This window comes from Phocoena phocoena, chromosome 17 (assembly GCF_963924675.1).
Source record: "Phocoena phocoena chromosome 17, mPhoPho1.1, whole genome shotgun sequence".
Lineage (NCBI taxonomy): Eukaryota > Metazoa > Chordata > Mammalia > Artiodactyla > Phocoenidae > Phocoena > Phocoena phocoena.
In genome coordinates this window covers 16,096,007-16,117,861 of record NC_089235.1, presented here as the reverse complement: position 1 = coordinate 16,117,861, position 21,855 = coordinate 16,096,007, and the positions used below count along the sequence as shown (strand labels likewise).

General features: G+C 43.1%; 1 non-coding gene across 1 annotated transcript; it reads right to left on the bottom strand.

Annotated features, from left to right (window-relative positions):
- Positions 1–16,693: 16,693 nt before the first annotated feature.
- LOC136137407 (small nucleolar SNORD12/SNORD106) lies at positions 16,694–16,785 on the bottom strand. Its single transcript, XR_010656740.1, has one exon. It is a non-coding gene; the product is annotated as a small nucleolar SNORD12/SNORD106 (small nucleolar RNA).
- Positions 16,786–21,855: the final 5,070 nt, after the last annotated feature.

Sequence of the window (21,855 nt, the reverse complement as noted above, 5' to 3'; positions counted from 1 at the left end):
TGGCTTCCTGCTGAGCGCCCCACTTGCAGTAGTTCCTCTTCCTCACAGACGTATGTGCTAGAGAAATCGCCTAAAAACCTCTACCGATGCCACCCCATTGCCTAACAACCTCAAGGACACATCTCTACTTATTAACGATGGTAGCTGCCAGGTACTGACTGCTAAGCTTGTGCTTTGCCTTGGTTATTGTCATTCTCACAATGATAAAATATGAGGTAGGATGAGGTAGTCCCTTCATCCATTCCGCAAACAAGCATGAATAATCCCTTACTGAGGTCATCAGCAAGAAAACTGAAGATCAGAGAGTTTGAGGCATGCTCCCCAGCTGACTGGTAAGTGGTCACGTTACTGTTCACAGGCAGTGGCATCCAATCTGATGGCTGGGGATCTCTCTACTCTCCCAGACTACCCTAGTGAGGAAAAAAAAAGCAAACTCTTTATGTGGCATTCAAGGCCTTATGGAGTCTGGACCTAAGATGTCTCCAGCTGGACTTTCCCTGCTCATATCCTTTATTTTGGTCAAAACAAATTATATACAGGGCCCTGGAAATGACCAGCTTCACGGTAGTGTCTAGCGCTTCTATTCTGGCCCTTCATAGGATGCTTCTTTCCCATGTATTGATAAATTCCACCCACCAGTCCCAGGCAAGAACTGTTAAAAAGCTACCTTTGCCACCACACCTTCCTTGTAAGCACACCTGCACCACAAACACACCAGCTAGAAGTGACTTCTCCTTCCTCTGAACCCCCAAGCAGCCTTGTGACACTGTCTCATGGCTTGTGTCATGAATGGGCATACCACAGGCTCGGAAGTCAGAAGGACCAAGGTTTAATTCTTCACTTTTTCACTTACTACTTAAACTCCAGGACCTCTGCCTCCCTGTGCTGTAGACTGTTTTCAGAAGTCAGTTAAGAAACAAATGGAAAAGTGCCCAGCACAGCCTGCCAAGGAGCAAATGTCTATTATTATTATTATTAAAGTTATTTTTACCTACACATTATTCTGTCTTATGACCATAAGCTCCTTGATGAGGGGGGACTGCCTGACTCAGTCTTCTATCCCCACTGTGATAGGAGTGGCACACAGTAATGTTTGATGAATGAATGACAGACCTGATGGAGTTTCCAATCTAATTTCAGGTTACAACTGATACCAAAGATCTATATACAATGCAACTGCAACAAGAATTTAATGAGACAAATACATATATGCTTCTGAGTTATTTTGTTTACTTAGATGAGTAGGGTGAGGATCCATAATGTCACAGCTACAGTTAAAGGAGAGAAACATGCTCAAAAGGTACCTCCCATCCCCCATACATGGACGAAGGAACACTCACAAGGTTTGGGAAGGACAGCAGGGGTAGCAGAAGCATCATCATAGTAGGTGGTAGGAATAGCAGCCAAAATCTACCAAGCACTTCAGCAGGTACCAGACCATAGTTTAAACGCTTCCCGTGTGTTAACTCACTGAATCCTCACAACATCCCATGTGACGTAGCTTCTATTCTTTCCCCATTTTCAGATGAGGAAACTGAGGCAGAGAAAAATTAAGTAATTTCGAAGGTCTCACAGGATGTGGTAGAACAGGGATTTGAACCAGAGCCCAGGTATTCCACACATCGTGGCAGAGACAGTCTCAATGCTGTGCTGTCCCACCACACCGGTAAGGACACCAGTCCATCCAGACCTCAGGAAAGGTTCCTGTCCCTGATCCACCAGCCCACTAACTGGGCTGCTTCCTTTAGGAGATCCCGATGCCACCAGTGGGGCGGAAGTACTGACATGAGAGTACACTAAGTGACCCACTCGGAGCTTCAGAGTACAGGTCAAGGACCTTGTGAGGACCTCGGAGAGCAAGCTTTCTGAAGAGATCACAGAGTGTGAGGAAGCAGATACAAGCTGAGGCAAAAGAATAAAGGGTTGCAGCCTTGCTCCTGGATGGGTTCCTTCAGGAAAACATATACAAGCAATTTGATGACCGTGTGTTTAGAATCCCACATTGCTTTAGGCATCGACTAGCCACGGTTGAGGCTCTAGAGCCATTTGATGAGGAGTTAATATTGAAATTGCTGCTTAAGCTAGTTAAACGTAATGAGAGCTCTTCCTGATGGAAACCATGAGAAAAAAAATAAAATAAATTTATCCATTTATGTGGATAAATGCAGCCCAGAATGGCTGCGACCACTCATTAATATCGCTCTCACATAAACCACCCGCTCCTGAATGGCCAGAGGCGACCACTCTCTGGGGCATGAAGCTAATGAATTTCAGAAGAAGGAATTTTGCAAATCCTTCTTAAGGTTGCCAGAGGCTGGAACATGATGAATCCCTGCTCTGTTTCACTAAATATGTGAAAGGTGGACCTTCTGCTACAGGGTGATCTGTGCACCAGTGCAGGGCCACAATATGAGTGCCTGGCTGACATCTCAAGTCTGCAGAAGACAGCACTGGGCTGGCCATTCCACTCACTAATTTAGACCAACTCCTGGACAAGCTTTCTTTCATCCAGTTGGCCCTAGAACATGGATTTTCAATGGAGACAAAGAGGGCAAAAATTGGCTCTTGGGGGATGAAAAAAAACACCTTACTCTTTTTTGTATAAATCACAGATATACATAAGGTAAATAAACAGATATAGAGTATATCTGTGGTATTAAAATTCCGTGGTGAGGGAACCCATTAGGGAAAAAATACACCTCCTTGTGGGAGTAGGACAAGAATGAACCCACTTTTTTAAACACTGGAAGAGAGAAGCACAAAAAAATTGGAAAAGGTTGCTGATGGCAGAAGCAGGAAGACAGGAAAAACAGTATTACCCCATCTTCAGTTTTTGCCAAAATCTACCCATAGTCTCTAAGGACATGACTAGAGCCTACATCCAGGTCCTTCTTTAGTATGACTCGGTCCAACCAGCCATCATCAAATAACATAATGGAGGCATCCCACTTGTACAAATGAGGACAAACCCAAAGGTCAGCTGTGCCCTGCAATTTGGGAAAACATAATGAGGCCTCAGTAGAAAACAAATCTGATGACACCTTGATCTTGGACTTCTAACTTCAAGAAATGTGGGAAAAGTTAACTTCTGCTGTTGAAGTCACCCAGTCTAGGACATTTTGTTATTGCAGCCTTAGCAAACTAATACACCTGCTATGGTATCTATGGCAGGTATTAGTTCGTCCCTAGTGCTCACTCATACTAGGTTCTTCTCTCCTGGGCACAGGAAGACAATTCCCCCAAATCTAACTAATTAGGTGCAAGCAGAAGTGACATATCACATTTCTGGGCTAAAACATTAAATTGCTGTGTCAAGACACTCCATAACTCTCTTCCATGCCACGGTGATCAACGAACAGGAGGAGATGGAGGTGTCAGGAGATGGAAGTAGCCGAGAGTCCTAAACCCTCACTTCCCTGGAGAACTGGATTGGGTCTGCAGGGGACATTGTGTGAACAAAAAATAAGATTTGCTCTGTTACGCCATTGAGATTTTCAACTTTATTTTTTACACAGCATGACTTAGCCTATCCTTACTGATGTACCCACCCTATGTATGTTTGGGAGAAGGCCTCCTGGTGGTACTGGGGTGTCTCCTTGTGGGCCACCTATGACATGAGACATCGTCCCTCTAACAAAATCATAAGGAAATGAAACAAATTGACAATGAAATGAACAGTTCAAACAAAGGGGCTGATCCACATGGAGCATCAACAAACCAGAGACAAAGAATAAGAACCTGTCCACGTTTCTCTACGCTTGTCAAGTTGAGGGAGAATTCTGAGGCTGTGAGCAGTCAGGGGCCACAAAAGCGCGGGGCACATTTTGGCATAAGGCAGGGCAGGCCAATGGGTTCTGTGGTGGCCTTAAGGAAATGTCCTTAAAGACCTTCTCTGGTTTCCTTCTCCCCAGGAAGGCCCTTTGATTCTTGGAGTTTGATTTCCTAGTCAAGAATAACTCTTCCCACAAAATATATACACCACTGAACACTGTAAATAGATTTCCTGGTACATGTCAATTTAACTGTACATTTAGCTAGTAGAATTCTGACAAACACCTCAAGACTTCATCACCCCAAAGGGCACCAATTATCCATGCTCCAAACTTCCACAAAGAATTCCACATAGACTAAGCCACCAGTATAACCCAGCTTTATGACACAAAGTATGAGGGGATGACGCCCTCAACTTGTTGGTAGATTTCATTAAATGTATCCTCTTTTCACCTGTGCTTTCTTGTTCATGTCTTAATCCCTTTAGTCTTCTTCTCAACACCATGATTGGCTTATCTTTTGCTCTTGACACTTGACTTCTGTCTCATGTGGAAATCCAGCAAGGCAAGTCCAAGTCGGGTCCTATAAAAAGGATGCTTGGGCCAAAAGGTCAGGAGAGGCACCTGATTTCCAAGCAGAGTTCCACATGCCAGGCCATGTGGCTTCCATACGCTCTTAACAGCGATCAGACTGAGCCCTTATCCTAACTGGTCTGCCCAGAGAGGGGACCCTTCTGTAATTCGCACAAAGGTCCTTGTGAGCTGGTGATGGCTGTGCCCCACATCACACACCCCTTTCCAAAGCTTTGACTTTTCCCTCAGTGCCATATCCACACTGTCGTGCACATACTTCAAAGCAGACAGTCCCTGTAACAGGGCTTCCCCATTGCCATTGGCTCAGGCATCGCTTCTGTGAGTGGGTTTTCCCTGGCATCTGGTGGACAGACGCCATACCCACATCGTTACTTAATTCTGTGGTTCTCAACAGTACCACCCAAAGGGGCAATTTGGAAATTTGTGGTGGTGGCTTTTGGGGTTCTCGCAACGATTAGAAACACTATTGGCTTTAGAGAGCAAGGGCGATGGATGCTAGCTGTCCTGCAGGGTGTGGGGTGGTCCTGCACAGCAGAGAATTGTCCCTCATCCTGCGTGATTCTCAAATGTCCCTCCTAATTTCATGGAGCTGATAAACTTTCAGACATTCATGCAAATATAAGCTAAATACGTGCTAGCCCCTCTTTCAGGGGTCCTGGGTGAACGAAATTCTCTGCTCCCCGGAGCTTATAAAAACCTATTATAATGTTCTGAGCCTGGAACATGACCCAATTTTATATACAAAGAAAGTACTTTTGCACTATCTTAAGATCCCATTATGTTTCCTGAAATGCAACCGCCATGTAAATTGAGGGAAAAATTGTAATTAACTTTGTTCTGAAGTCCACCAAGAATTGTTCGCTGTATCAGAAAACCACATCACCAGTTGCATCACTCCTCATGACAACCAAGCCACCAGTGTAATTTGTCTTTCCAGTTTACATTTGCACCTGTGCCATTGACAGGAACTCTATGACTAGGCAAACATCAGACTCCTTCATGAACTCTTTGCTCATAGCCATGCCCAAACACATTCAGAAACAGGTGTTATTTTATTGTACATGGCTTTCCTTTAGTTTCAGCTACATCCTAGTTAGGGTATTATATTATTATTGTTTTTTTTAATGTGTGTGTGGTTGGTTATATTATCAGTGAATCTCATTTCAAGATGGCAAATGTAATGTAAAAAATTGTGCCTTTCTTTCATAGAGGGGGCACTGCATCTGATTAGTTGAGCATCCATTCCTTAACCACTGAAGTACTCAGCCTCCCAGCTTTCAGTGAAAAGCCTCTTCCCCAACAATTTTCTAGAAAGCCTTTTGAGAGCAGGAGATCCCTCATATCCCCCCTTTTTAAAACTTAGAGTCCCCTTCAGTCTAATGAATTGAGGAATACCTTCTCAAGGAACTATATCCAATGAAAGTCTCGACACATGGGGTAGGAAAGCCCCTGTGGTTATTTATAGGGAAGTTAGTGAAAAAAACTTGAATTCCATACACACGAGTAACTTTAATGTCAAGTTAGGTAAAATCCTGAAAATCTCACATTCCCTCATTCTATACAGTAAGTTATTCACAAAACTTAATAAAGTCACAGGCAAAATTCTTCTTCAGAGAGCCCTCATCTCTGCTCTTCAGGTCTTTCAACTGATTGAATCAGGCCCACCCAGACTATTCAGGACAATCTCCCTCAGAAAAGTCAACTGATTATGGTCTTTAATCACATCTACAAAACACCTTCACAGTAACACCAAGATCGGCGTTTGATTGAATAATAGAGTGATAGCCTAGCCCAGTGGACTCATCAAAAGACCATAACAGTCCATCCCTTGTCCACTGGGCACCTGTCTCTTAAAATCATAATCTCCAAATAAGGAGAATAACAAAGCCATACCTCCGCCTACCACAGTGCGACTAACCTTCATATAACTGAAAACACACCAACCCTTTCCCCAGAAGAGAATGCCAATTCTTGGGGAAAGTTCATACTTCTCCTCTGATGTCCTGTTACTGAAACACTGTGCTATAATGTTCATCATTATTAATAATGTTTATGATAGATGGTAAGAGGGAAAGAGAAAGAAAAAACCAAAAATATTTGCTTAGTGTGTCTATAAATATATTAATAACAAAATAAGGACAAAATAGCTGGTAACTATTACCAGCTATAATAACCTCGACTTCAAAATGAGAATGACGAGGCTCATCTCACACAGGTGCTGAGGGAATTAAGTGATGTGATGTGTTACAAGCACTAGATTCTAAATATCATCACGAACGTCAGTATTACCACTGGATGGGCACCTGTAACGGTATTAAGGTGAGAACAGTGACTCAGAAGAAAAGGGAATTAAGAAATGGCTGTTTCTAGGGCAAAAAAAAAAAAAAAAAAAAAAACCAACAACAGAAATAAAACCTTGGTGAAACATACCGATTTCTTGGACGAAAAGACTAAATACTGAAAATATCTAAATTATTCTCATAGGGTAACAGAGAACCCGACTTCCATTTAGAGAGCAAAACTGTCCTTTGATAAGCAAAATACCTAAATAACATCTTTAGTTGGAAATAATCGGGCCTCTTTCTTCCTCCTCTCCAGTATACTCCTCCACTAGCCCACGCAGAGGGACCTCTGGATTAAAATAAAGGAGGGATAGGGAGTGTCCGTGATTTCCCTACATGAATACGTTGAGAATCTGGAGGACTGGAGACACAGAAAGAGACAGACACAGACAGCCAGAGAGACACAGACAGAGCCCGAGACAGAGACCAGGAGAGAAATGAAGGCTCCTAGGGCTGGCACAGCTGTGCGCAAGACGACAGGCAACGAGGCGCCAAGGGGGCTTGAATTGCACTTGTCAGAACCTCAACATTTTCCCTAAAAATGAGTTTAGTATATGTAAATTTTAACCCAATAAAGTTGATTTTTAAAAAATTCTATGATGATCTTAATTTTTATAAATGTAATATGTTAGAAAAACCTGGAAGGAAACAGCAAAATATTAGCAGTGGTTATTTCTCGGTAGTAAGAGTATAAGTGATGCTTCTATGAAGCAGTCTTGTATTTTCAGTTCCTCAAGTAAGTGTACCGATTGTTTTCAGAATCGGAAAAAGTAAAATCTTACTGAGGGTAGTTTTTCCACCAAGCCCCTGCTCAGTTCAGAACAGTGCTGACCCCTTAAAACCCACCAATTTCAAATTAATATCGGTTCACAGGGAATGATCCATGTATTGTTTTGATTGCTACCCAAGCTCCAGTTCTCTTCAGAATCTCTGTTTGCCTTTGAAATTAATCAATAAAGCGAATGAACAGGGAGCAGTAAAAGCATTCGCTCCTCTTGAATAGAAAGGGCAACAAACGGAAAGACTCAAGTCTCGGGTTTCCAGACAGCTCTGCTGAAGAATTCACCGTGGCCTTGGGTGAGACACTTCCCCTCCAGGCCACAGCTTCTTCGGCTATAAACTGAGGGCCGTGAACGGGATCATCTCTAAGGGCCCCTCCAGCATTGACATCCCAGCATTTTACGTGTCCCTCGGGGAGGAAAAGAAAGCAAAGCAGGAATCCATCGCTGAGTCATCTCATCATGGCCTTGTGATAGAAATCACACCTCAGACCCCTTCTCTCTACTTCTGTATTTCATCCTCACCTTCTCAGCCTTCCTTCTCTTGCCCATCACATGGCAGTAAAATTATTTTTCACTCCCAACACTTCAGCTATTCTGGCTGTTACTCCGAGAGTTCAGTCCTTACTGGTATCTGATTTTGCTCTGGCACTCAACAGGAGTCTAAATAGTTCCTCCCTCTCCACTCCAGCTAATTCCAGCAAAACCTCACACCCTCTCCTTTGCTGAAAGCTTCCCCTGCCCCTCCCCACACTGTCCTCCCTGCTATTAATACATAAGTGCGTGGGGAGCAGCCTCTAGGCTGGTCCCACTTCTGCTCTCACAAAATGATGCTGGCATTTAAGAAAACTCCGCGTGAACGCAGGGAGGCTGGGGGAGCGGGGGCGGAGGCCCTGAGGTCTTAATGTGATCGTGCTCATTTGAAGATTTACAGTCATTTGTCCTTGGCTCTATCTTCCCAGAAATGACTGGCACGGGAAGCTTTTTCGAAGGGCTGTTGACTCAAGGCTCACTTGGCGGGTCTTGGGGGGATCATTTCAGTTACAGTTTCATCTGCCAAGTTTGTATTCCCTGCTGACCCGGGTTGGATTTTAAATTTCCATCAAGGCCACCTGCCTGGTGTTAATTAGTTATGGTTTCTCATTTTATATGCAAACTTGTTTTAACTTGTCTGTGAACTGGCGTAGCATCTTGGGCAACTCCCCTGGTTCTACTGTACAAGCAGCAGTCTTAGCTGACCCAGCTATTTGTACTTGAACAGAATGATATAGCCAGGATGACAGAACATCCAGCACAAATCTGAGGATGACCATTGCAAAATCTAAGTAAATCCCAATTCCTATTCTTCTCCTATTGTTTTTTTCGAAAATCTTGAATTTATAATTTAGGATCATTTTTTTCTTATTCCCCCACCCCGCATACACGCCCTATACTCCTTAGTAATATACCTTATTACTTATATATAGGAGAACATTACAGAGAAACACAAGCCTATTGTTTTTAACGCTGCTCTAGATATCTCTGTAGGTTTTATCCATTTGTGATGTCTTCACCAACTGACAATGATTAAATCAGATCAACTGGTTTCCTCTTTACCAGGCAATGGGTGGAGGAAATGATCTTTTCAGACCAACTAGCTTTCCTTTAGCATGAAAAATCAAAGGCAAAGTGTTCTTTCTTCCACTGATGTGAGCGTGTTCTCAGAAGACATATGCTGACCAGATAACTTTCAGAAATGGATCCTAAGTTTTCCTTCAATCCCCAGTACAAAAGTAAACAGAAGCACGTTAGAATGGTGGACATAGCAGCCTACAGTATAAAGATTTGGCATTAACACATAAATAAAGTGAGCCTAGAACTCTGGAAGGGCTAAGAAGCCCTCTTTTCTCCAGGGCTCAGAAATAAAAATTGAATCTGAGGGAGAGTCAGGAGTCACTGGCTTTCAAAGAAGAGCTTGTGTCTGTAGGTATTCCGATGTTAAAGCCATTAATTCTCACGTAATATTGGGCCAGCATTAAATGGAGGTGTAAAAAATGAACTGGTATCGTTGTTGTCACTTTACATTTCCTTGAGTTGCCTGTCAGAGAGATTTCCTTATCGTTGTTAGAAATGTCCATTTCGAGAAGTGACAAGGAGCGTCATCTTCACAGAACTGTTGTTGTTTTTCATGTGTCCCAGACTATCTGATTTTATGTTTGACTGTGCCAATGACTAAATCCAGGGCTAAAGTGGCTGGAAAGAGAGGGTATGGAATTACTTTGCTGTCATAATTTAATGGACAATTTTCTGGGTGCTAAGTATTAAATGGTTTTAGGAAATGATGAATGGCACCAGCCTTGGGAGTTGGAAGGATTCCATTTCTCCAACTGCTCTCTTTTGGATCCACAGATAATCTGGGATTAGCTGGCAATAGGAAAAGCCATTGGCCGGGGCCACCTCAGCTTCCCGACACAGAGCCACGGGACGCCTCCGGATGAGGGAAGACAAGAAGCTGTGACATGCAGGTCAGATCGCTCTATGGTGCCCAAGTCAGGTTGGAAAAAAGCTAGCTTTGTGCCAGATGATAAACATAAAAATGCAATATCTAAAAGCAAACGTTCTTTTGTTTTAAACATAAGTGAATTACTGAAATGCAGTTTACTGAAGAACTTTCACCTTCTGGAAGGTACAAATACTGACAGGTCCTAGATACTATGGTCCGTATACGTTTTTATATTATGCATGTGAATGCATATGTACATTATATATGTGTTGCATATTTATTAACATGCATTATTAACAAATTATGCATTCTTCTAGAGGTAATGATGACCTAAACAATTACGTACACTGTGTTGTAATGAGTGTGTACTGGTATGTACCGGTTAGGCATAGCTCTAATAATTCCCAGCACAGGAGCAGATTCCAACCTGTCAAATCTACATTCAGCCCTTCATTGGAATTTTTAAAAGCAATGTTGCATGATTACAGAAGAAAACAGTGATTCAGCTCAACCTGTAGTACTCCGTACCTTCACTCGATCAATATTCTTTTCAAGGACAGATAGATTTGCTTACTTTCATGGCAAGTGATTACACATTCTGATCTTGCCCTATGCCAGGTACAACTGTCCGACACATTCGTGTTTTTGCTATTCCTGGGGCTCTGGGCTGAATTCTTTTTTCTTCCGAGAACTAGAATTTTCCTTTAGTACGTATCACTTGTCTTTGAAACAATCACCGTTTTGCTGTCATTTTTCCCTCCTAAATCACTTTATTCTCTGACTTGCTGATCTCAAACCCTTTAAAAAAATTCCAAATTTCTACTTCCTTCAAATCAAAGTCCAATGTTTGAGTCTGTCATTTACGTAACAAAAGTGCTATTTTTACCCTTGGATCCTATCAGATTCCCTACGAATCAAAACGTGTCAGATTTGTTACTAACTAGAAAATCATTTATAAGAATGTTACTTTCTTGTTTTGAAACATTAAATATCTGTGTCATACTTTGCTTGAAAGTATGAGGCAGGGGTTAATTTGTCATAAGTAAGCTACCATTTGACTTAAATTCAGCTTGTATTTCTTAACTTTCAAGTTAAAAATATCATACTCCTTTTAAGAGTTCATTTAAAACGAAAGGGGTGGGGTGGGGCTTCCCTGGTGGTGTAGTGATTGAGAGTCCGCCTGCCGATGCAGGGGACACGGGTTTGTGCCCCGGTCCGGGAAGATGCCACATGCCGCGGAGCGGCTAGGCCCGTGAGCCATGGCCGCTGAGCCTGCGCGTCCGGAGCCTGTGCTCTGCAACGGGAGAGGCCACAATAGGGAGAGGCCCGCGTACCGCAAAAAAACACAAAAAAACAAAGGGGGATGTATGTGGGTGGATGGATGGATGGATAGAGAGATAGAGGCCCTTTAAAAAATAAAGCAGATTCAGTAAACAGAAAGAAGGGCTATTAGAAAACAAAAAAACAACAGGAACTAAGTGAGTCAGTTATTCGACACGAATTGAATACTGTCGAAGAAGAAAGAGTATGTTAGAAGTATACCCTAAATAAACATGGATAATTATTGGCTGGAAGGATAATCACAGAATCCATATTTTTAGTTTTAGGGAGGGAAAAAAAAAGACAGAGAGGAGAAGCCACTTACTATAGATAGCCATCCTCTTAGACACAAAGAGACTAGTGAGCTGATATCAATGAGTAGAATTAAAAAAAAAAAAATCAGCCAAACTACAGAATAGTAATTAGCATGAGAACTTCAAGTACTTGGCAAGAAACCATGACTAGAACCCAAGCTTGACTCTTAATTACACAGCTATAGATGAAAAAATAAACTGATTTGTACCTTAATATTTGTGTTTCTTTAATTCCTGGGCTGTATCTGTATAGTATCTCTGAGCTTCTAATTATAATAAATGATTAAATATTTACTATCAGGGCCTGTATTAAGTCCCTCATCTGGCCACACTTGGGGAAATTCTAGCACACATATAGAGGTAACTACCTTAATTGCAGGTAAAATGTCTAGGGGGAGTCTTCCGTTGAACTGGCTTTATGTGACAGCAAATTTTGCAGACAGACATATAAAAGAAGGAGTAAAGCCTTAGTCCATTATGTAAATCGCTGAAGATAATATACTATCTTTTTTTATAGCTTGGGATTAAACTATTTATCCACTATCAAAGGGGTCTTTGCAGTGTTTCTTTAAGAAATGGTAATGATTAGTTTTTATGCATTACAGATTCTCTGAGTTAAGTCTCCCTAGTGATTAATACTGCGCATTTTCAAAATAGCTTCTCAGCTATTGTGGCCTGAAAACAAACCACCCCGCCAAGGAAACTGAAGCTATGCACGCCTGTCCCTAAGGACAGAGTCAACTGAGATAACCAGGACCTTGGAACATATAGTGAGGTGACAAAAAATACTTTTCCTTTCAAGATTATTTTAAAGGAAACAAAGACTGCACTTTTTTCAGTTTTGTTTTCTACAAACTACATTTTCTACAAAAAGCACGTATGGCTTTTTCCAGCGAAGATAAAAGTCAGAAGAATTATTTTTCATACCCGTGTAGAAGTCCAGAAAGCAAAATGGTCTCGACTGGCTGCCTCTCCCTCAGATGGCCATGGCATGTACCACCCTCCTCTTCGTCCCACCCTCTCTTTGCTCCTTCTTCCTCTCATTCATTCACAAAGCTGTCTTAAGGAATTTAACACACTATTTATAGGATGACTTAGGGTGACAAGCACTGGTCACAGCAAATAGCTAGTATATCTAGGATGTTGTGAAAGGTATACAACTTATTTATTTGTGTACGAGGAAATCAAACAAAAATCTCAATGTAATCTATTCACTAGTTGTCAGGAAAAAAAGATTCACCTAAATTGTGTTGTACTGAATACACAGAAACACCTAAGCAACCTAAAGTTTCACTCATTAGGGACTTCCCTGGTGGTGCAGTGGTTAAGAATCCACCTGCCAGTGCAGGGGACACAGATTCGATCCCTGGTCCTGGAAGACCCCACGTGCTGCAGCGCAACTAAGCCCGTGTGCCACAACTACTGAGCCTGCACTCTAGACCCCGCGAGCCACAACTACTGAGCCCACGTGCCACAACTACTGAAGCTCACGCGCATAGAGCCCGCGCTCCGCAACGAGAAGCCACTGCGATGAGAAGCCCGTGCGCCGCAACTAGAGAAAGGCCACGTGCAGCAGTGAAGACCCAACTCAGCCAAAAATAAATGATAAATGACAAATTTTTTTAAAGTTTCACTCATTAATTGGCACCTATAACACAGACCCAGTTTGGGACAGACTTCAAGATTTGGCTTAAACTTTGCATGGCCTTTCATTGGCAAAGGCTTAATATCTATATACTAAACGATGACAATTCCACCACATGTAGGATTTTTCACTATCTTTTTTAAAGATATGGTTTTAACAGCTCATATCTCCAGACTATGAAGCATAAAAAAATTTCATTTCTTACTTTTCTTCTTGGTTAAAAAAAAACTTAGTTTTAATCAGTTTTAACAGTAATCAAGCAATTTTCCAGGAACTTGACTCAAAAGCTCTGCCTAATATATATCATCCGAATGATTATATTAAAAAAAACCCAGGTAATGTGCTTTATGAATAACAGATTGATTTCAGATTCCTATAAAACCTAAAGCAATTCCATAAAAGTCACCATTGTTGGGATTTAGTGTGGTTTCATGCTTTTCCTCCATCAATCCTCCAGTGGGTGGGATTTATCTTTTTATGTGAAATGCATGACAAAATATTTGACTGGTTATCAATTCATTAGGAAAGTCATTACATGGTTTTTCCAATGAGGTTAGAGCAAAATAATTTTGGAATTTCCAGAATTTACAGAAATGGAAGGAAGCCTGACCAACTTTGAACTCTGCTCAAGGAATAAAAAGTGGGACTGATGCCATTTTGAAATGTCGGTGCATATGCGTTTGCCAGGTTCTCTTCTTGCCAACTGCAAAATCTCCTGAAATGTCATCCAAATTTGATTAAAGACAGGTTACTCCAAACTCACTCTTTTACATCCATGTAATAAAAATGGGTACATGTTTCAAAATTATTGACAGGAAAGTAAAATAACCAAAACCAGGTGAAAGGTTGGGACTAACTTTCTCTCTTTAGGGAAGTACGGGAGATGTTCCACCTAGCGTTAGCACACTAGGAATAATAGGTACTCCGGGGGGGAAAAAAAAAAAGTAATGGCTATGTTACATGTTATCTTAACTGTCTCATTAAATAAAGTTGCCCTCCCAGTTTGGTGCTTCTGTGATGTCAACCGATCCTAGAAACACTGATGTGGTAACCTCAGCATCCTAGACCATTTTAGAAGAAACAAGAACTAATGTTTGATTGTTCAAAAGAGAGGAATTGCTGTGGAAGAAGCATAACGAACTGTCTAGAAGATCATTAGATGACACTGAGCTCCACTGGATGCCCGACTACACAAGGCTACAGAGACATCAGACATGGCCCCTCCAGGCACTCACAGCTGGATGAGAAGGCAAACAGGTCATATGAGAAACACCAAAAATAAAGAAACATATGGAATTTCTTAGGATTGCTGAGGAAGGAAAAGCTATCACACAGGTAGATGGGTGGCAGGGCAGGCAGCAAAGCCCTGAAGGATGAGTAGAGCTCAGATGGACAAGAAACCAAAGGGTAAGGGAAACACAAGTCACAAGGAAAGCAAGGCATAGAAAAAGAAGTAGCAATTTCCTCATAGAAGAGAGAGCCCCTCCTTTGTCCAGACTGTCTTTTAGTCTCCGCCTCCCAGAGCAAAGAGCAGATGTTTTTACCGTCCAGTCTAGCTAAGATAATGTCTCCCTCTGGGGTACAGGTTGTGCAGGCTTGCTTGCAGATCATTCTGAAAGGCTGGGGGGTCCTAAGCCCCCCTGTTCCTCAGCAGTGATGCAAACCCAACTTGTGCACGGCATCCACCTGGATTACTCCGTGTCATCCCTGGGGGTCTTGTGGGGCAAGGGAAACCTACACAGTCATGAAGCTCATGCCGCTTACTGTGCCCTGAGTAAAAAAGTCCTTTGTCTCGGGGCTTCCCTGGTGGCACAGTGGTTGAGAGTCCGCCTGCCAATGCAGGGGACATGGGTTCGTGCCCTGGCCCGGGAAGATCCCACATGCCGCAGAGCGGCTGGGCCCGTGAGCCATGGCCGCTGAGCCTGCGCATCCGGAGCCTGTGCTCCGCAACGGGAGAGGCCACAGCAGTAAGAGGCCCGCATACCGCAAAAAAAAAAAAAAAGTCCTTTGTCTCTCACCCAGGAGACTTGTGTCGTCTGCCAGCACCCATGAAACTGTCAGGCACGTCTGTTAGCTTATAAGTAGGGTAAAATCTCAGACCACTCACCATTTTTAACAGATGGGTAGTGAATCAATCCATTGGGTGAGACAGCAAACAGAGGGGAATGAAATAAGAAATTTGGGAGAAAGATGAGCTTGATTCTGTTCTTGTTAAACTTGAAGCAGTTGTGGGGGCAGGGAGTTGGCAACACAGATCTGTATTTTATGAGAGAGGTCTGGGCTAGAGATACATATCTTAAAATTATTAGAATCCACATGGGAGTTAAGACCTTGAGGATGAACAACCATATCCTGGAGAACACCGATATTTAAGTGGTAGCTATGGGGGTACAGTCTATAGGAACAGACAGAATGGAATGAGGATACCGTGTCTCTTGGAAGCCAAGAAAGTGGAGAATTCCCAGGAGGGAGTAATCACCGGTGTAATTAGGAAATTTCCAATAATAGAAAAACTAAAATCCCACTCGATTTGGCACCTAGAAAGTCACCGTTGTCCTTGCATGACGTGCTGGTGCTGGATCTGTCGGCCTTTAGCTCCCCTCTTACCCTTCCCCTCACTCTGTGTTCCAGATGTCTGGACCTGCAGGCTGCACTTTGCAGGCTCCAATGTCAGCTGGTCTCCAGCTGGGCTGAGCATAGTCAATGGTTGGCATGGATGAGAGATTAAAAGACGAAAGGAACAGAGAGGTCAGGTATTTCTGCTTCTCCTCTCTGCTGTGGATAGCGTGTCTGGCACTACGTGGGCTGAATCCCCTTCACGTCTTCAGCTGCCACAGGACAAGCCAACCAATCCAAGGGTCATGCCTCCTAGGGTCATCTGCAGGCCAGGGTCTGAGAGCACCATCTTTACTTTGTCCCTCCATTCCAAGTGTGGGAGTAGCTTCCAGCTGTGGCCACCTCTGGGACACCACACCATCCTCTGTCTGGTTTCTCAGTTACTCTACCACCCACCTAATCAATTTTCCTGCTTTATATTTTCTTTGTCACAAATCACTGAAGTTGTTCATTTTTGCCTGGTTGCATCCTGATTAGTAAGAACAGGTAAGAACGAGTGGTAACAAAAACCAAATCTTATGGGTGAAAGAATGGAGAAAGAAGATGCCGATGACCAACCAAATAGATTATTCTTCGAGTAGTTGTGCAAAAAGAGAGACTTGATGGTCGTTAGAGGGTTGGATTTTTTAAGCTTGATTCGCGGTTTAGATTGGGTAAGACACGAGCTTATTTTAGGCTGAGGGGAAGACATGTGAAAAGAGTGAAAGAATAAAAGGTAGAGGAATTGAGGGAGTTTGATTAATGGAACAAGGTCCCAAAAGAAACAGGAGGATGTGAGGGGTTTCACAAGGTCCAGATAACAGGTCCAATCCAGCTAACAGGGTTTTTTTCCCCAGTGCATCAGAGAAAACTGGCTAATAGCTCAGTTAGATCAACATGGTCTATCTGATGGGGAATAAAGTTATGTCATCAGCTACCCAGCTAACAAGTTTGACCCCAGCCTGAAATTGGTACCTGGAAACCGGCAATACAAAGGTAAGGATTGATGTGGCTATAAGTCACCTTGTAAGTAAAGTGGGTGAATTTTTCTGGTGGACTCAGTTTCTCCCAGAAGTTTGAGGCTTTGTTGAGTTCAGAGGTGAAAAGGGGGGCTGGAGGAGAGTGGTGATGGTTTGGAATTCCTCTGTGTGGGGAGTGGAAACTGGCCAAGGATCTCTGAAAGTACTGATGGGTAATGCAGAGGGTCCAGCTGAGGTGGGGAGAAGGAATCTTAGTGGTACTGATCTGCATAGTTGTTTGGGTTTATTTTTTTAATTTTATTTATTTATTTTTGGCTGTGTTGGGTCTTCGTTTCTGTGCGTGGGCTTTCTCTAGTTGCAGCGAGCGGGGGCCACTCTTCATCGCGGTGAGCGGGCCTCTCACTGTCGCGGCCTCTCCTGTTGCGGAGCACAGGCTCCAGACGCGCAGGCTCAGCAGCTGTGGCTCACGGGCCCAGCCGCTCCGCGGCATGTGGGATCTGCCCAGACCAGGGCTCGAACCCGTGTCCCCTGCATTGGCAGGCGGACTCTCAACCACTGCGCCACCAGGGAAGCCCTGCATAGTTTTATAGTTTGTTTTCCGCCCCCTCAGATATCAGTTTCCCCCTTTTGGGAGCAGGATGGCAAATCCAGGGTTGGGGTCTTGCAAGATGAGCATTGTGGAGGACAGGACTGCAGGAAGTCATAGATGAAAAGTGGTTTGGGCGGTCTACCGTGGAACAGAGGCAGCATAACCCGGAGAAAGAATGCACAGGGGGCTTCCCCGGTGGCGCAGTGGTTGAGAGTCCACCTGCCGATGCAGGGGACACGGGTTCGTGCCCCGGTCTGGGAAGATCCCACATGCCGCGGAGCGGCTGGGCCTGTGAGCCATGGCCTCTGAGCCTGTGTGTCTGGAGCCTGTGCTCCGCAACGGGAGAGGCCAGAACAGTGAGAGGCCCGCGTACCACCAAAAAAACAAGAACAAACAAACAAACAAAAAAGAATGCACAGGGTTGCACGGGTGGGCAGGATGGACTTCCCATCCCAGCTAAGGAAGCTTGGGCAAGCGACAACCTTTCTAAGCCTCAGTTCCTTCATCCAAGAAGTGAAAATAGTCCCTACTGAACAAGAAAAGGTATATACAGTGTGAATTAAAGATTCTGACACAAAGAACTTAGCGAAAAACAGTGGAGTGGGATATTTTCACTAATCAGATCCCTATGCAATTTCATACTAAATCTGTCGATCTCTCTTTGAGGATGGGTCTCAATCAGAGAACAATTCAGAAACTTCTCTAAAATACACAATGTCAGGTTCCAAAACAAGCCCATTTCAGGCCACCCTGTGGCTCCAAACTACACAGGCAGATGCTGGTGAGACTCCGATCCACCGTCCTCTAGAGCAGCGGTCCCCAACCTTTTTGGCACCAGGGACTGGTTTCATGGAAGCCAATTTTTCCACGGACCAGGGTTGGGGGCAGGGATGGCTCAGGCGGTAATGCGAGCGACCGGGAGCGGCAGATGAAGCCGCGCTAACTCACTGTTCACCTCCTGCTGTGCAACCCGGTTCCTAACGGGCTGCGGACCGGTATGGGTCTGCGCCCGAGAGGTGGGGACCCCTGGTCTAGAGAGAATAGAGCTGTTTGAGAGCTCTACGTGAAGATTAGACTCTACAGGGAATATGGGCCTCTGGGGAGCCACAGAACAGGCAATTCAACTGGGGCACAAAAATGGACCAGGAAAGACCCTCCTGGGCCCAAAGGCTGAGATTCAGAGCTCGTGGAGGCATCTAGGAAAACAATCAGAGACACATCATCTGACAGCCCAGCGGAACGAGGGTTCCGGTGAGTCTCCTTTCCTGCAACTTATTTATCCCAAAGTGATCACTTGCTCTGCGGATTTGCCCAGGCTCATTCCTAGCTCATGGCTTTCTGCCTTCCAACAACTTGTTTTCTCATTACCCTAACAGAGGTAAGAAGATTCCCCATAGAGCCATCATTCGCAGATGGATCAGAAGACAGGAAACCCACATAGAACAATTTCATTTGTTCTAACAAGTTGTTATGGATAAAATTATTGCCTCGAATGAGCTTTTTGGAATGAAGCTTGTGGGCTTACTTCATTTATAAAGAACCGTCCTGGTTCAGATCTTTGAAATCTTACAAAGTGGAGAATTGCTAACGACTACAGCTTTACCCCTTTAAGGAAGTTTAATGATATGAAAATTACACATGTCATCACTAATTCCTGGGAATCAGAGAGAAAATATACAAAAGGCTTAATGAACAGATGAAGAAAGAAAACCGGTAACTGACATTTCTGGCTCAGGAATATGACCATCCAGAGAAGGGCTACTGTCCAAAATTTCTTAAGACACCGAAAATACTAAAAGCTTCGCCCAGAGTCAACAAATGCCGTGTTCTGAGGAGTGGCGTCTTAGGGGACAGATCTGTTAACCATCAGTGGGCCTTTTTCATCTCACCGCTTACGGCACACAAGTTAAAGAAGGCTTTGTGTACCTGCTTTCCAGCAGAAGCCCGAGCTCCCGGCACAGGAAAGCCGGTCCTGCCCTGGGGCCTGGGACAGATAACATATACACACATAGTACACAGACAAAGACACACACAGCAGTCTTCAAACACTTTTCCTTCAGGTCATTTCCCTCCATTTGAGACACCGAAAAAAAGCTGGCGTCAACTGCAGGTCAGAAGGATGTGACAGAGAGACTTTTTCCTTTGGTTTTGTATTGAACATAGATTTGCCTCTTCGGTAAAGTCAGAATGGTTTGATATGCCGAAAGCCACTCTAATACTAAAGAGCGTACAGAAAGACAATTTACAAATAGTCTGACGATGGACCTAGAGATTATCATACTAAATAAATCAGACAGAGAAAGACAAATATCATATGATATCACTTACATGTGGAATCTAAAATATGATAAAAGTGAACTTATTTACAAAAGAGAAATAGACTCACAGACATAGAAAAGAAACTTATGGTCCCCAAAGGTGGGGACGGGGTTAAACTAGGAGTTTGGGGTTAACAGATACACACAACTGTATATAAAATCAACAACAAGGAGCTACCGTGTAGCACAGGGAGCTACAGTCAATACCTTGTAATAACCTAGAATGGAAAAGAAGCTGAAAAAAGTATATATATAAATAACTGAATCGCTTTGCTGTACACCTGAAATTAACACAATGTAAATCAACTATACTTCAATTTAAAAAAATTTTTTAATGAGTCTGACAGCGAAGTTCCCTTCATGGTATGCCCCGTTTACATACCACATCTTAGTGTCATCCAAAAACAACTGACATCTGCTTGATGGTCTTACTAGCATGTGCTATAAAAGGCCAGATTTCTCCAGCAGTAAGGACAGGGTCAGAGATGGAAGGACAGTGGGAGCTGTTCAGGTGCCATGACAGCCACCACTGCACCCACTCCTGGGTAAAGATACATAGTTGTAAGCATCTCCCTGCGGGGAAAATGCTACTAAAGTTGAAAAGGTACAGCAGAGGGCAGACAGAATGACTCAGAGCTTCCAGAACGAGGCCCTTATGTTGACCTCACTCTCCCGTTGCAAATTCACAGTAGTAAAGACCCCAACAAGACGAACCTCCCAGAGCCTTTGCTTACAAATCTCAGCACGGGGTAGAAACGGTCCTTCCTGAGCTCCTGGATGTTTGGGGGAAATTTTTTTCACACCTGGTCTTAAAACCCATTCAGACTAACTCATGTGTCCGTCAAAATCCAATCTTTCTGTCTGGTCTCTTCTCAATACTCTGTAATGACCTACATGGGAAAAGAATCTAAAAAAAAAACTAGATATATGTATATGTAAAACTGATTCACTTTGCTGTATACCTGAAACACACTGTAAATCAACTAGACTCCAATAAAACTTTTTAAAAATCCAATCTTTCCATAGCGTCAAGACAATGCTTTTTTTTTTTTGATGTGGTGTTAATTTAAATCACATAAAATAGTGTCTGGCTTATACTAAAGACCTTACAAATGATAAGATCTCTGAATAAAGGATAAAATGATAAAATAAAAAATAAACAGATATTTTTATTCAATTAATCTGCCTTTCCTGAAGTCACCAATATAAATTTTACCTTAAAAAGTAGGAAATGTTTTATTTCCCTTCTCTCCTGATTATTATTACCTAATTAATGTCCACAGTCCAGGTGCCTTTATCTATTCAGTATTAACCCCTTATCGGATATAGCTTTTGCAAATATCTCCTCCCATTCAGTAGGCAGCCCTTTCATTTAAAACGATGCTTTCTGATTCCTACATTCTTATTTAACACTATGCTAGAACATAAGAAGATATTTACCAAATGTTACAAAGCAGAAAACTGACCCCCAAACCAAGATAGCAGCAGAGTCGCCTGGAATGTTCCTCTATTTTATTTTAGCTATGCTGTTTACGAACACCGCACTTATTTTTTTTTCCTTCCCTTGTTTCCAGGGTAACCAGTTCATTTGGTTGGGGGGCCGGAAGTAGGGGGGTAGGGGAGGCACAGGCAAGAAAACATTTTTGAAGTGAGGCTTAGCATGAAGTTAGCCTGAGTGAATTCAATTTGCTGCAGCAGTGCAACAATACTGAAAGGCTGTGCTCGACCCTAGTCCTTTTGGGTTGTTTCTGAGTAATTTGAGGAGAGTTTCTTCATAATGGTGCCTTTTTCACACAGCAGGACTTTTGAATCCCACCTGTAAATCAGGGGGGTCTGCGGGGATCTGTCTGTCTTTTCCCTCCCCTTCTCTTTTATCTCTACCTCTTTTTCCGTAATTTGTGAAGATAAAATAGTCCTCGTAGTTCTTTAATACGAAAGAAGATTGGGCTGTTCTGCCCTGAAAGTGGCAGATTAATTGTGATCAACAATTTGCTCACTGAAATTCAATCTCAAAGATATTTACCCTACCTTCTTCTTGAAAAGGAAAAATGCCTCTCTGAAATTCTTGGTCTATAAGAAACAACACTCATGTTTTAAATTAAGATTTAGCACTTACTTTATGCACCT